The sequence below is a fragment of the Macrotis lagotis genome, chromosome X (assembly GCF_037893015.1).
Source record: "Macrotis lagotis isolate mMagLag1 chromosome X, bilby.v1.9.chrom.fasta, whole genome shotgun sequence".
NCBI classification, from domain to species: domain Eukaryota; kingdom Metazoa; phylum Chordata; class Mammalia; order Peramelemorphia; family Peramelidae; genus Macrotis; species Macrotis lagotis.
This window is the reverse complement of record NC_133666.1, coordinates 386,583,228-386,597,552: the sequence shown is the minus strand read 5'-3', so window position 1 is coordinate 386,597,552 and position 14,325 is coordinate 386,583,228. Positions and strand designations below refer to the sequence as shown.

Genomic DNA, 14,325 nt, shown 5'->3' with positions numbered 1-14,325 from the left:
GGTAATTGCTAACTAAATAGCTCATATGCCCCTCTTGGACCATATTCAAGTCAACAGACTTTCAATACATACCATCTACCTATAAGGCATTTACTTCCAAAGGTTTGAATATATTTCTTTAGAAAAGATGTTAGGTGTTTTTCTTGAAAATAGGCAATTCATTGGAACAAAGTTCTTACTACTCTCCCATTCAGTGGTTGGGGTAGTCTGTGGTTGTGCAGTATGAGGCAAACTTTTCATATTCAGAATTCAACAGAAGACTTCGGAACTGGATCAGCTAGGAGAAAAATTTGATTTTTTTTTTGTTTCGAAAGCAGATATTGACCAACCAATACTCACTTTCCCCAGTGGAATTAATGCAATTCTATTTTCAAAATTGACCACAATAAGAAGAAGATTCTTTTCACCTGTGACAGGGGCAGGGAGCATTCAGCCTTTGGGACTTATGGAGCTGTCACAGCAACCACAGAAAGGATGCAAAAATTCAATAAATCTAGGAGCTCTTAGAATTAACTAAATGTGATCAAATATAGCAAATGAATGATGTTATAAATATACAATTAGCCCTTGGCAGAAAAAAGGTTCTCTACTTCTGGATTATGAAAGAGGAGGAGGATAGAGGAAAAAGAGAGAAAATAGTGAAGTACTTGGGCTAAATTACAATGACCAGTGTAAACATAATAATAATAATAATAATAATAATAATAATAAGTTTTATGTAATGCTTTAAGGTTTGCAAAATACTTCTAAATATCTAATTTTATCCTAAAAATAATCCTGGGATGTAGGTGCTTTTATTGTCCTCATATATAGACTAGGAAACTGAATTAGAGGTTGTATCTGGCCCAAGGTTGCATGGTGGATTTGAACTCACACTTTCTAACTCCATGCCCACCACCCCTTGACTCCAATTAAATATAGTCCTACTTTCTCATGGGGCATTTTAACAGAAAGAAAGGATGAAGACATCTGGGAGATGGAGGTAGGGTAGGATTTTTTAAAATTCTATTTGGTTTCCAATATTACAGTGGTTCTGAGTCATGCTGTTTACTATCCCATAGTTACTGAATAGACTATCCAGTTCAGTATTATACAATTAAAGTAATTTAATCAACTTGACTGAAAAAATCTATTAAACTGATTAGTCTTTTTATCAGAGATGTGTATCTTACATAGGTATCTCTCAGATACAGCACAAATAAAAAAGAAAAACTTGTTGAAGCAATCATGTGATGAAGAATCCCAGTGAAACTTTGAATAGGAAAATCAAAGCATATGTGTAGAAAACTAAATTTTCCAGGGATTCTTTTCCAAAGCAGGTTCCATGAGTTTGATTTCCTTAACTAGGAATGCACTGAACTGACCTTAACAGTGGCTTTTCTAGACTTGCTTTTAAAGAAGTTTTTCCTATGCTTTTGTTCTATGAGAAATCATGAGGGGTTGGATTTCAGAAAAGGCTTGCATGAATTGATGTGGAGTGAAATGAGTAGAACCAGAAGAATTTTATATACACTAACAACAACATGGGGGGATGATCAACCATGATGAATTTGTTCATTTCAGTAGTACAATAGTCAAAGACATTTTAAAAAGCCTTATGATGGAAAATACCATCCATATCCAGAGAAGGAATTGTGGAATTTAAATGAAGAGCAAAGTTTACTATCTTAAATTTTTAAAAGTTGTCTTACATATTATACTATTTTTTCTCTCTTTAATGTTTTCTTTCTTTTGCTTGGATTTGATTCTTCTCTCGCAATATGATCAATATAGATCTATATTTAGCATGATTATAAATGCAGGACCTATATTAGCTTGTTTTCTGTAAGGGGAGGGGGAGGAAAGAGAAGGAGGGATGGAGAAAAACGTAAAACTCAAAAACTTGCAAAAAAAAAGATTGGTAAAAACAGCTGTTGCATGTAGTTGGAAAAACACATAAATAAAACTTTAAAAAAAGTTTTCCCTTTTATTCAAAAGTTGATTTAGTAAAATTTAGGAGATGAAAATAACTGGCAGGAAAAATATTTTAAAATTTTAATCAGTTCAGAGGTACCAGTGAACCTCAAATTGTAGTTTTATTGACAAGGATCTGAAAGCAAATGAACATTTTGACCTTTAAAATCATGAACTTCTAACAGGTAAAAAAAAAATCTTGATAACTTACAGGGTAATAGTTCAGAACCACAGTCTTTGAGCCATAGGAGCTAATTGCACATGTTTGCCTAGTGGAATTTCCAGCTATGCTTTTCTTCTTTGTAGTCTAGAAAAACATTAAAATAGATTGGAATTCCTTTATGGAAGAAGGCAAAACACTTTGTCAAGGAGAAATCCAAGTAACAATATTTTATTGAACTTTTAGAAGGGAAACTTTTTTAAAGGACTTTTTTTTTGGCTTTTGCAAGGCAATGGGGGTAATGACTTGCCCAAGGTCACACAGCTAGGTAATTAAGTGTCTGGGATTGGATTTGAACTCAGGTACTCCTGACTCCAGTGAACTCAGGTACTCCTGACTCCAGGGCCGGTGCTCTATCCACTGCACCACATAGCCACCCCTAAAGGGCATTTTTAAAAAAGGGAGCTAACATTTCTATATTCCAACTGAAATTTTGTTTCCCCTTATTAACTACTGTTAACTGACTTGATATAAGTAATCTCTATCTCCCGGTACCTGCTGTGTGATTCTCTACCTTGGCAATGATTGTCTCCCTAAAGAAAATTCAGGTTATGTTTTCATGGAAAGGGGATGAATTAGAGAACCAATGTAGTCCAATAATCCAAGGATTGAGGCAGCAGATAAGATAGGTCAAAATTAACAAATAAAGCTTGTTTTCCCTCAAACAAATAAGTTATGATATAAAATACTTTGAACAATTACAGACTTATGATCATCTATAGACATTGCCTTACTTTTTATGATGACTTAACTAGTATCTTAACTTTTTTGACAATAATATAGTATGGGAAATGAGCAAATAAGTTATAACAGCTAGAATTTGTAAAGCATTTTAAAGTTTACAGACATTTAAAAATTAATTCATTTTATTTTTACCTTGGAGATAGGTGCTATCATTATCATCTCCATTTTATAGATGAAGAAAATGAGATAGAGAGAGCTTAAGTGAATTGCCTAGCTAATTTCTGAGACTGGATTTCAACTCTGCTCTAGAGTACTGGGACTGGAAACAGAAAGATTTATCTTCATGAGTTCAAATCTGACCCCCAAAATTTACTAGCTATATGACCTGGGACAAGTCATTTAATCTCTTTACCTCAGTTCCTCCTCTGTAATATAATCTAGAGAAGAAAATAGCAAACCATTCTAGTATCTTTGTCAAGAAAACCCCAAAAGGGGTTATGAAGAGACAGTTATGATCGAAATGATCCAACAACAACAAACAACTTCCTGAGTCCAAGGCCAGCATGTCAGTCACTGTGCCAGTTAAATGCTTCAAGTTATTTCACCAGACATAATTATTGATCATAGAGGATAAGGTGACAAATTCTACACAGATATTTTGACCGCAAGAGTTTTCTCCCTTTTGAATAAGGCTGAAGAGAGGCAAATACTGAAGATGTTTCTGTGTTGGAATAAAGCCATCTTCTTAAAATATGTAATACATCTATATAATATATATATATTATATGTAATATATATTACATATATTACATATATATTATATGTAATACATATATATAATATATATGTGTGTGTGTGTGTGTATAAAATAATTTTATGCATCATGAAAACATTTACTTTGTATACAGAACTGATACCAGACCATATTAGAGCTAGTTGGTAATGTCATTGACAAATGGGTGTTATGATTTCACTTCAGCTGACAAATGAGGATAGTTTATTTCAACTATTCAATTCTTTATTAGTTCTAAAAGTACATGCTGACCACTTACGTTTTTGTGCTATTAAAGAAGTAGAAGCATCTTTGTTTATGAAATGAAAATTTACTACATTTCTTATAGGATGGACATTGCAAGATGAATTTGCATGTCTAAGTGACTCATTCTTCAGTAGTCTCTTCCTATAAGAAACAAATTGACTCCAGAATAGTCCTAAAGTTAACTCACATACATGGAACTTTGGAGTTAATTTTCTTAGTCCTTTTCCCCTCCACATTTCCCCTTTCTGCCCTTCTCCATAGTTCCCTTTTAATGAGCCTCAAAAGACTGAGCTTCTTATTAGCCAGCCCATGATTTGGGATATTTACCTTAGTTTTGATTGAATCTAGGGCACCAGTTACTTTCTGTAGATGTGGATTGGCCTGGTCAACCTGGGAAAAGAATGAAAAAAGAAAAAATTTGAGGAGAAAGAAATAAATATACAAGGGACAAATGCAATTTATAATTAAAATATGACTAAAACAAAGTCATTGTAAACATTTCTGGCAATCGTATTTTGCAATAAGATAATGTGTCTAGGAGTGCATTCTTTATTTATTCTTGAATATATGAAAAAATGTATAGAAGTTATATTTCATTTGATTTAAGAATATAATAAATATACAGAGGGATATATTCAGTCCAAGTAGCACCTACCATATGTAAGAGACTTATATATAAGAAATGATAATACTGTGAGAAATAGTGGAATGAAAGTTTTCCTTAGTTCTGATCTTTGCTATATATTTCCACCCTTCAATGTCTCCAGTGGCCAAGCACAATTTCATGATGTTTCAAAAACTTCTTGACTTATTAGTTGACCAGTATCTGACTTTCTAGCTCCTAAATCAACTGTCATCATATTAAAAATTTTGTAAAAAACACAACATTACTTCATTAATATATTATCCCTAGAGGAACTCTGAGTGTAAGTGTGAAACAGAAATTAAACAATCCCTGAGTCTTCTTCAGGCAACTGGAAAGAAGATCAGAAGAGGGACAAAGGTAAAAAAGAGGAAGATTCCTCTCCTCTTTCCTTTCTAACAGAATCCGCCCCCCCCCACACACACACACAATCCTTTCTTCAGTAGGGAATGCCAAATGAAACAAAACCAATAGGCAAAACAAATAGAAGGCATTCTGGAATGTTTAAAACTCTCAGAAGAATAACTAGAATATGGCCTCTTGTTCTTTGCTATCTCAAACTCTAATCTGGAAAAAAGAAACATTTCATAGTTTTCTTACTAACCTTCATAAAAACACCAATAATTGCCAAGCCATCAGGTTTCTGAGCTGCTTCACAGAAGCTGGAATATTTTTCAGAATTCCAATGAACTAAGTGTAACTTTAAAAATATTTTAAAAGTTGTGACTTTCTTTACTTCTTTATGCAGATAACAGCTACCGATAACCAAGATACATTTTCACTTGGCAGTCCAGAGATAGATGTTGCCTGGACCGGGATTCTTAACCTTGGTTCTATGAACTTTTTTGGTGAATATTTTATAACTGTATTTCAACTTAATTGGTTTCCTTTGTAATTTTGTGTATTTTATTTTAGGTATTTAAAAATATTAGTTTGAGAAAGTATCCTTGGACTTCACTAGACTGCCAATTGTGTCCATGAAACACAAAAAAACTAAGAATCCCTGATCTAGAAGAAACTAAAGTGAGGCAATCATCTGAAAATTCAGACAGCAGACAGGAAAGAGTCAGATTCTTTACTGTTAAATAACTGATTTAATATTCTGTGGTAGAAGTAATAGAATGAAAATCCTTAGGCTTGAGAGAGCTTTTCTATTCATTCCTATTCTCTCATTACTAAAAATTGACATCTTATTTCCTTTAGCCCCCTTGGGGATGAAGAGTTCTTTCTGTAAGGCTTCTATTCATTCCTGGAACACTGGCTAACTGATTTTTGCATAAGTTACTGAAATTATCCCTTTTCTCTTCTTCACACCCTTTATATGACTTGTGAGTTGGAAAAAATAAAAATAATTGGAATTTATATAGCATATTAAGGATTGAAAAGAATTTTACAAATATTATCTCACTTAATGTGCACAAACTCTGTGAAGTACTATTATTGTTCCCTTTTAATCATTTAGGAAGCAGGCAGAAGGAGGTTAAAGAACTTTTCTACAGTCATAAAGCCAATGTCTGAGACTAGATTTGAATTCAATTCTTTCTGACTCCAGATTCAGTTTTCTCTCCACTTGTATTACCTAGGTACCTAAAAAACAGGCACCTTAGAGTCGATTTAGTTCACCCCTAATTTTGCCAAACAGGCCTAGAGATTTTAAATGTTGTCTATGGTAATACACATAGAACCTGAATTAGGATTCAGACTCTTTTTAAAACTGTATCACACAGTATTCCTTAGCAGTAAGTTTATGAGAAGATAATTTTATGTAGTATCTAAGTCTTAGGGAATCTGTATTTTGGAAGTTGTGATTGTGTCTGAGCATGATGTAGAAAGAGAGTGCTTACCTCTAGTAAATAATATGATGTTTTATGTAGGTTTCACAATAATGTACCCCAATATATCCCAAACCTAGTATTTTTGCAAAGAAAATCCTATGGACAACATTATTACACTATGGTCCACAGGGTCACAAAGAGTCAGTCACAACTGAACAACAATTATCTCATTTTTCATGAACTACTGTTCTACTGTACTTCACCTACATTCAGAGATGGCCATTCCCTTCAAAATCACAAAATCCCTCCACATCTGTTTACAAATTCTGAAATCCCTTTATCTGACTATAATCTTGCTTCTGCCTTGCTGCTTTAAATTCTTGATCCTAATTGGAATCTTCAATCCCTCAATCCTTCAGTTCTTTACCAGGCCATCACCCCTGAACTGGCAACATTTTCTTCCCTTTCTAACCCTGACCCCACAGTAAACCAGTTCAACTTTAGGCTCCTCATCTCTCAAGTTCTCTGCCCCTTTTTATTATTGAAGATCTTGTCCTTCCAAACCCTAGGCCTGGATTATTCCCACAATCTCCTCCCTTTGCTCCAACTCACATGATATTGAACAAGACTAGGGAAAAATCAAGAAACTGTGCTGAGTATAACACAATGTATATTGTTTCAACTGGACCCTCACTGCCTCAAGAAAATTTTTCAACACCTCCCATTTGATTTACTATCCCACTCACCACAGCAGCTTTTCTAAACTTTTCATCTCTTCTCAAAAACTCCCATAGTTCCCCTTTTCCCTACCCTTTCAGTGGGAAATTACCTCATAATCCACTAAAAAGAAATTGAGGTCATTGAGAACTGCACCTCTCACATTACAGGGCCTTCTGCCACTATTCCTCCTTTCAACCATTTCATATGAAGAGGGACCCTTCTTAAAAAAAGGTAAACCAGGGGTGTCTAGGTGGCGTAGTAGATAAAGCACCAGCCCTGGAGTCAGGAGTACCTGGGTTCAAATCTGGGCTTAGACACTTAATAATTACCTAGCTGTGTGGCCTTGGGCAAGCCTCTTAACCCCATTTGCCTTGCAAAAAAAAATCTAAAAAAAAAAAGATAAAACCTCATGGGCAGCAAGGTGGTGTAATAGATAGAGCACTGGACCTGGAGTCAGGAGGACCTGAGTTCAAATTTGACTTCAGACACTTAATAATTTCTGAGCTGTGTGACCTTGGGCAACCCTATTGCCTTAAATAAATAAAATTAAGAAAAAGAAAAGGTAAACCTTTATACACACACACACGTATACACATACTTACATATGTGTGTGTGTGTGTGTATGACCTGATTTCATTCCATCTTTTTAAACAAATTGCCCTCTCCATCATTCCTATTCTCTTAATCTTCAGTCATTCCCTACCTACTGACTGTTTTCTTCTGCCTATAAACATATTGTCTCCTCCATCCTCAAAGACTCACTAGATCCATCCATTCCCACTGATCAGTATTCTATATTTCTCCTCCCTGGTCTAAGTTCAAATCTTTCTTCAGTATTAACTGTGTGACCTTATACAAATGATCTAATCTCTACTTACTTCAAAATCTCTACTTACTACAAAGCTTCAAATTTTCTTTGATTCTTTCAATTCTCAGCCGAAGTCCTAACTGGGTTCACTCTTCCCATCTGTTCACCAACTACCTCTAAAGTAATTTTCCTTAAGAGTGGTTCTGACTATATCACTCAGTCCCTTATTTCTAGAGCTAGGTGACTCAATGGATAGAATGTAGTCCTAGAGTCATGAATATTTAAGTTCAAACCTTTCTTCGGTATTAACTGTGTAACCTTGTACAAGTGATCTAATCTCTACTTACCTCAGTTTCTTCAACTGTGAAAAAGAGATGATAATAGTATCTACCTCCTAGGGTTATTTTGAGGATCAAATGACATAATACAAGAATCTTTCCCCATTCCTCTTTAATTTTATTATCTTCCCTCTTAGATTACCCTAGATGATATAATCTTTTATAGGTTTTTCCTTCCTTCCTCTGGAATAGGTTATTCTTTGACTTCCAATATTATATAACTCTATATTGAACATTGTAAAGATCAGTTTAGGGTTCATAATGTGGCAGGAACTTTGGTTAAATTTTTCTTCTAGTTGACCCTTTTCAGAAATAAAGATAGATTCAAATGAAAGACATATTGAATTAGATAAAAAATTTAATTTAATGTCAAGAATGTAGAAGATTACTAACTATGATGATTTAAAAATATATTCCTCTCTTAGTTCTCAGAGTTAAAAAAAGGATGACAAGGAAGCAATTAGGTGATACAATTCCTTAGAATTTTGAAAAATTCCTCAAGATAATTCTATGAATAAAATCTCTTCCAATTATAATGTGCTCTATTTCTGTTTTTTTAGTTTTTACTGATTTTCTAGAATATTCAGAATATCTGGAGGAGGTATCATATTTTAAAAATTCTTTCAATTGAATGTTTTTCTTTAAGTCTGATAAAAAGTTTCATTCTGTATTGTTGGAGATAATGCCATATCATTGGCACAAGGCTCTTTCAAAGCATTGGCATATCATTCTATCTTCCTTGAAGAGTAGTACAGATTGAGGGAGACTGTTCATTTTTTAAAAATCTACTCAATTGGGTTGGGAGATGAGTGGGTAAAGTCAGGGGATTACTTCTCAAAGGGTGATCATATAATAGAGTTATGCCTCTTTTGATGATGTTTACCTTTGCAGAGAATTTTACTCCATCTATAGTATGCTTGTAACCATGGTCATCAGTAGTCCGTCAGTGAAAAAAGGGTTTGGAGAAGAGAATAGAACCTGGACCAGGGCTAAAAAACTGAATAAATATAGTTGAAGTTGTTGCAATATGGGGATAAAAAAGATTTGGGGCATTGCTGTCCCTAATTTGATATTAACTATTTAATTTATGTTGTTTCAGACAAATTATTTCATCAGAGGTTAAGAACCCTTCTCCTGCAAGTAAGTTACTTCCTTGACCTTGTTAAAAATGCAAATATTTATGAAAAAAATAACACTTTATACATATTAATTATATGTCTTTTGGTGCTGATGGGTTAATCAGATACTTTCTAGAGAACAGGTATTGATGGAGAAAAGTAGGAAAAAATATAGAGGAACTCAAAGTTCTTTTCGGGGTGGGGGGAAAGGGCCACTGAGCAGGGAGAAATACAAGAGAGTCCCAAAGACCAATTTTTGTCAGCTTTATAATTTTATGTAGGACTAGCCCTATATGGAACATTTCTATGATAATTTTTAGCAATGTATATGACTGTGGTACAGAACAAATATATTTTTGATTGTTTTTTTTATTTCTTAAAATTCTTCTCAATTATACTCACTCACTACCACCCCATCAAGTCCTTCCAACTTCCCTATTACTATTGAGGACAACTAGGTTCTCAACCTGTGTGTTGTCCTCATTTTCATTCATCTCATTTATCAAAAAAATTGTCAAATTTTGTTCTGTCTTTACAAAACCTCTCCTATTAATCCTATTTCTCTCACCCAACCTAGTTCAGGTTCTTTGCACCTCTCTCCTGGATTATTGCAATCACTTCCTAACTGGGTTCACTCTTCCCATTTGTTCTCCAACTACCTCTAAAGTAATTTTCCTTAAGAATGGCTCTGACTGTCACTCAGTCCCTTATTTCTAGTAGCTAGGTGGCCCAATGGATAGAATGTAGCCCTAGAGCCATGAATATCTAAGTCAAACCTTTCTTCTTTATTAACTGTGTAACTTTGTACAAGTGATCTAATCTACTTACCTCAGTTTCTTCAACTGTGAAAAAGAGATAATAATAGTGTCTATCTCTCAGGGTTCTTCTGAGGATCAAATGACATAATATTTGTAAAGTATTTGGTTTAGTGTCTGGCACACAATCATCCTCATCCTCCTCATCCTCCTCATCATTTTAAAAATTCTTCATAATGTGGTCCTTTTCTATCTCTTGTCTTCTTAAATAATACTATCTTTTTTTAATAACTAGAGTTTATAAAGTATTTTAAATTTTACTAAGAACTTACAGATATTATCTCTATTTATTTTTACAAAACTCTGTGAGAAGTAGGTGCTGTTATTATCCCCATTTTACAAATGAGGAAACTGAGGTTATAAGAGGTTAAGTGATTTGTGCAGTGTCACATAGGTAGTAACTGTCCGAAACTGAATTTGAATTCAAGTCTTTCTGACTCCAAGTGTAACATTCTACCAACTGTCTTCCATCACTCACCTTACATTTCATCCATGCACCCTGCCCTAGTTTCTGTTCCTCACACATAATTGACCTGTCCCCCATTCCTAGAATACTCTCCCTTCTATCATTCCCCTCTTGGAGTTCCTGCTTTTCTTCAAGACTCAGTTCAATCACCTCCCTCTGCAATAGAATTTTCTTAGCTCCCCTGCTACTAGTGCCTTTCTCCCAGAAAGTGCAAGTCATGACATCATCTTTCTGAAATCATGATCCTCTTTGAAATGAAGGACAAATGACAGCAACAATCTCATATCTACTTTTTAGGCATTTTGAATATATCAATATGTGTACATGCTTTCTTCCCAGTTAAAAGGCAAGTTCCCTCACTAGTTTGCTTTTTGTCTTTGTATCTCAAAACTTAGCAGAATATTTAGCAAATAGCAGGTGCTAAATTAATATTGATTGATTGATTAGCCCGTTAACATTGTAAAATATTTTAGGTCACTGACTGGTTATCCTTGTCTTCAAAATTTAACTGAAGGAATGACCCACATTGACAATTTCTTTGGCTGTCATTGGGTTGTAGGATATAGGTTTCAGAGAAGCATTCTGCTTGACTTATTTGGTTTTAATGTCAATAGGAGATTGATTAATTCTATAAGCTATGGAGTAAAGCTTGCTCCAGTGCTCAGATCCTAGAAAGAGAAAATATACAAATATATGCAAATTATGTACAACTTTACTTGATGCTTAGGAGTTAGTTGGCTTTTTTAAAATACCTCTTGGGGGAGGCTAGGTGGTGCAGTGGATAGAGCACCAACCCTGGAGTCAGGAGTACCTGAGTTCAAATCCAGCCTCAGACACTTAATAATTATCTAGCTGTGTGGCCTTGGACAAGCCACTTAACTAACCCCATTGCCTAGTAAAACAAAACAAAACAAAACCCCTTAAAATACCTCTATTACTTTTCAAAACTTTTATTAAGTTTATATTAAACTTCTTAAAGTTATCTCAAATACTTTTAAAATGACATTTTGTACTGTAAATGAAAATCTAGTGTCAGAGAATTTTTTCTCTTTGTATTATTTCACACTACAGTGGAATGGTTGCAAACCTTACTAAGATGGATACAATTCATTTCATGAAAACAAAAGGCAAGTCAATTTGTAGAATTGCCATGGTCATCAACTATCATTATAAAAAATATTATTTCACCTCTCTTGGCCTTCATAATTCTTAACTCTTTCCTTTGTAGTTACCTAAACTGAATGTTCAAAAGAGAATAAATGTTTTACTTCCTATGTGAAAAGATAGAGGAATGCTCACTATTTTCTCCCTCATATGATTCCCTCTGTGTTTTATTTTCTTCTACTAGCAGAGTTGTGATGGAGAATGTTGGACACAAGTTCTATCTTATGTATGTTTTGTCTCTACCTGTGGTTTTTATAATGCTTCTCAGGGCCATGTGTACTAATATTTTATAATCAAAGATTGTTGGCTTTTCTCTGTGACTCAAGAAAAATGGAAAAGAAATGAACTGTTTAAAAAAAACACACCCATCCACAAAATTCAGGTGATTTTTAAGGTATTTTACCTTCCCTAAAGTGGTTATAATAGATACTAATAGATAATATATATATATGTATATATATATATATAAAATAGATAATAAAGCAATCTTAAAAAACAATTAATTTAACCTTTACTATCTTTATATTTCATAAACTCTCTACAACTCTTTTGTTGATATTCAGACATTTTTTCAGTTATTCCTGATTCTTCATGGTCCCATTTGAGGCTTTTCTTGACAAAAATACTGGAGTGATTTGCTATTTCTGCAGCTCATTTGATAGATGAGGAAACTGAGGCAAAAAAGATCATGTGATTTGGTCAGGGTCACATAGCTAGTAAGTGTCTCAGGCCAAACTTGAATTTGTGTTTTCCAGATTCCAGGCCTAGCACTCTATCAACTTCACTACTAGCCACCCTTACAACTCTTTAGAACTTCTCAATTACAAGATAATTTTGATTTTAAAACATGTACTAATAATAGTTAATATATACCACTAACATGTACTAATAATAGTTAATATATACCACTTCAAAATCTATAAGGCATTTTATCAAAATGATCTCACTTGACCCTTTCAAAAATGCTGTGACTATTATTAACTCAATTTTTCAGATGAATAATTTGAATCTTAGAGAGGTTAAGGGACTTGTCCAAGATCATACAACTATTGTTTTTGGAGAACTTTTTAGATTCCTTATCCAGCTTTTATTGCATAATGGAAAAGAAGAGGAGGTATGGCAGAAATCCCTGGGGGGTGATTAACAGACCAATGGCTCCAGAGGTGTTCCTTTGTCCCCACTTCATGGGGGATAAAGGGTTCAGAAATGAGTTGATATTGCTGGTACTAAAGATGTACCACCATCAAAGACTCCAACCCAAAGGAATTCTAGAGGAAGAGATCCAATGACTGTTTCAGCTAAAGACAGAATTGGAAAAGGAGGGGAAGAGATGGACAGAGAGGTATTGAAGAAGGGATTCCCCACCTCACCCCCAATATCATGGGGAGAAGGAAATGGTAAGAAAGATGAAGAAGATTAGAGCATGAGAAATAGAAATTCTAGTTCAGAATGCCCAGGTGGTGATGGGGAAGGAAAGGAAGAGGTTTTGAAAGAGAAGTATCTGAGGCAGGTTTGAACTCAGGTCTTCCTTACTCTAACTCTAGGGTTCTTTTTATTCACTATGTCACCTTGCAATGATTTTCATCATGCTGAATGCTGGAACATGATGAAGTTTGTCCTTCATTCTCAAAGAAGTCCAGGACATAGGGTGGTGATGTCTTGACATGGATTTGAGTGACAGGGCTGTGCTGAGTCACCAGCCTCATTTTCTTCACCTGTATCCAGTGATCAGATATGGATGGTCATGGATATGAGACAATCAAGGTTAAATGACTTGCCCAAGTTCACACAGCTAGTAAATGTCAAGTGACTGAGGACAGATTTGAACTCAGGTCTTCCTGACTCCAGGACTGGTGCTCTATCCACTGCACCATCTGGTTAGATCATTGTTGTTTATTGTTTCCCCTTCCCCCCTCTATGGAAGGAATTGTTAAGATAAAAAATTAATATATTAGTAATATAATAATAATTAATAACAAGGGAGATTTTCAACCAAAAGACAAGCTCATCTTTTCTTGGCACCAATGATACTCATAGGGGAGATGGATAAGAATATTGACTCTGCTTTTTAGTATGATGTATTGGAAAGAACATTAGCCATGCCTGGAATCTGTAAAATTTCAAGCATTTAATTTTTATATGAATTCTCTTCTTTCACCCACTAATATACCAAGAAAAATAATTCCAGTTTCCTTCCTCTGCTGCTTTCCAGAGAAAATGACCTTCATGTTTTTCCTTGATCAAAACTGACTGCTCAGCCCATTTGGTCCCTTACATTTTAAAGAAATCTTTCTCCAGATGGTAGTCTCTGAAAAAGATATACTTTTATTCTTATTTAGACTGATGAGCATGTAGGTAAATGGGGAAAATGGAAAAATACTAAGATTAGGAAGACCTAGTTGCAAATCCCATTACTGGCAAATGTCCCTGAGCAAATCACTTAACCTCTCACAACCTGTTTCCTCATCTGTAAAACAAGGGGATTAGATTAGATGACTTCTAAAGTCATTCTCAACTTTATATCTATTATCTTTAAGGTTGCTTTCAGATCTATTATCTTATATGTCCATCTTAAAGTGAAA

The 14,325-nt window shown here is 34.4% G+C and overlaps 1 pseudogene; it reads right to left on the bottom strand.

Moving 5' to 3' along the window:
* Positions 1 to 2,722: 2,722 nt before the first annotated feature.
* On the bottom strand, positions 2,723 to 12,017 carry LOC141499171 (carbonic anhydrase 1-like; annotated as a pseudogene).
* Positions 12,018 to 14,325: the final 2,308 nt, after the last annotated feature.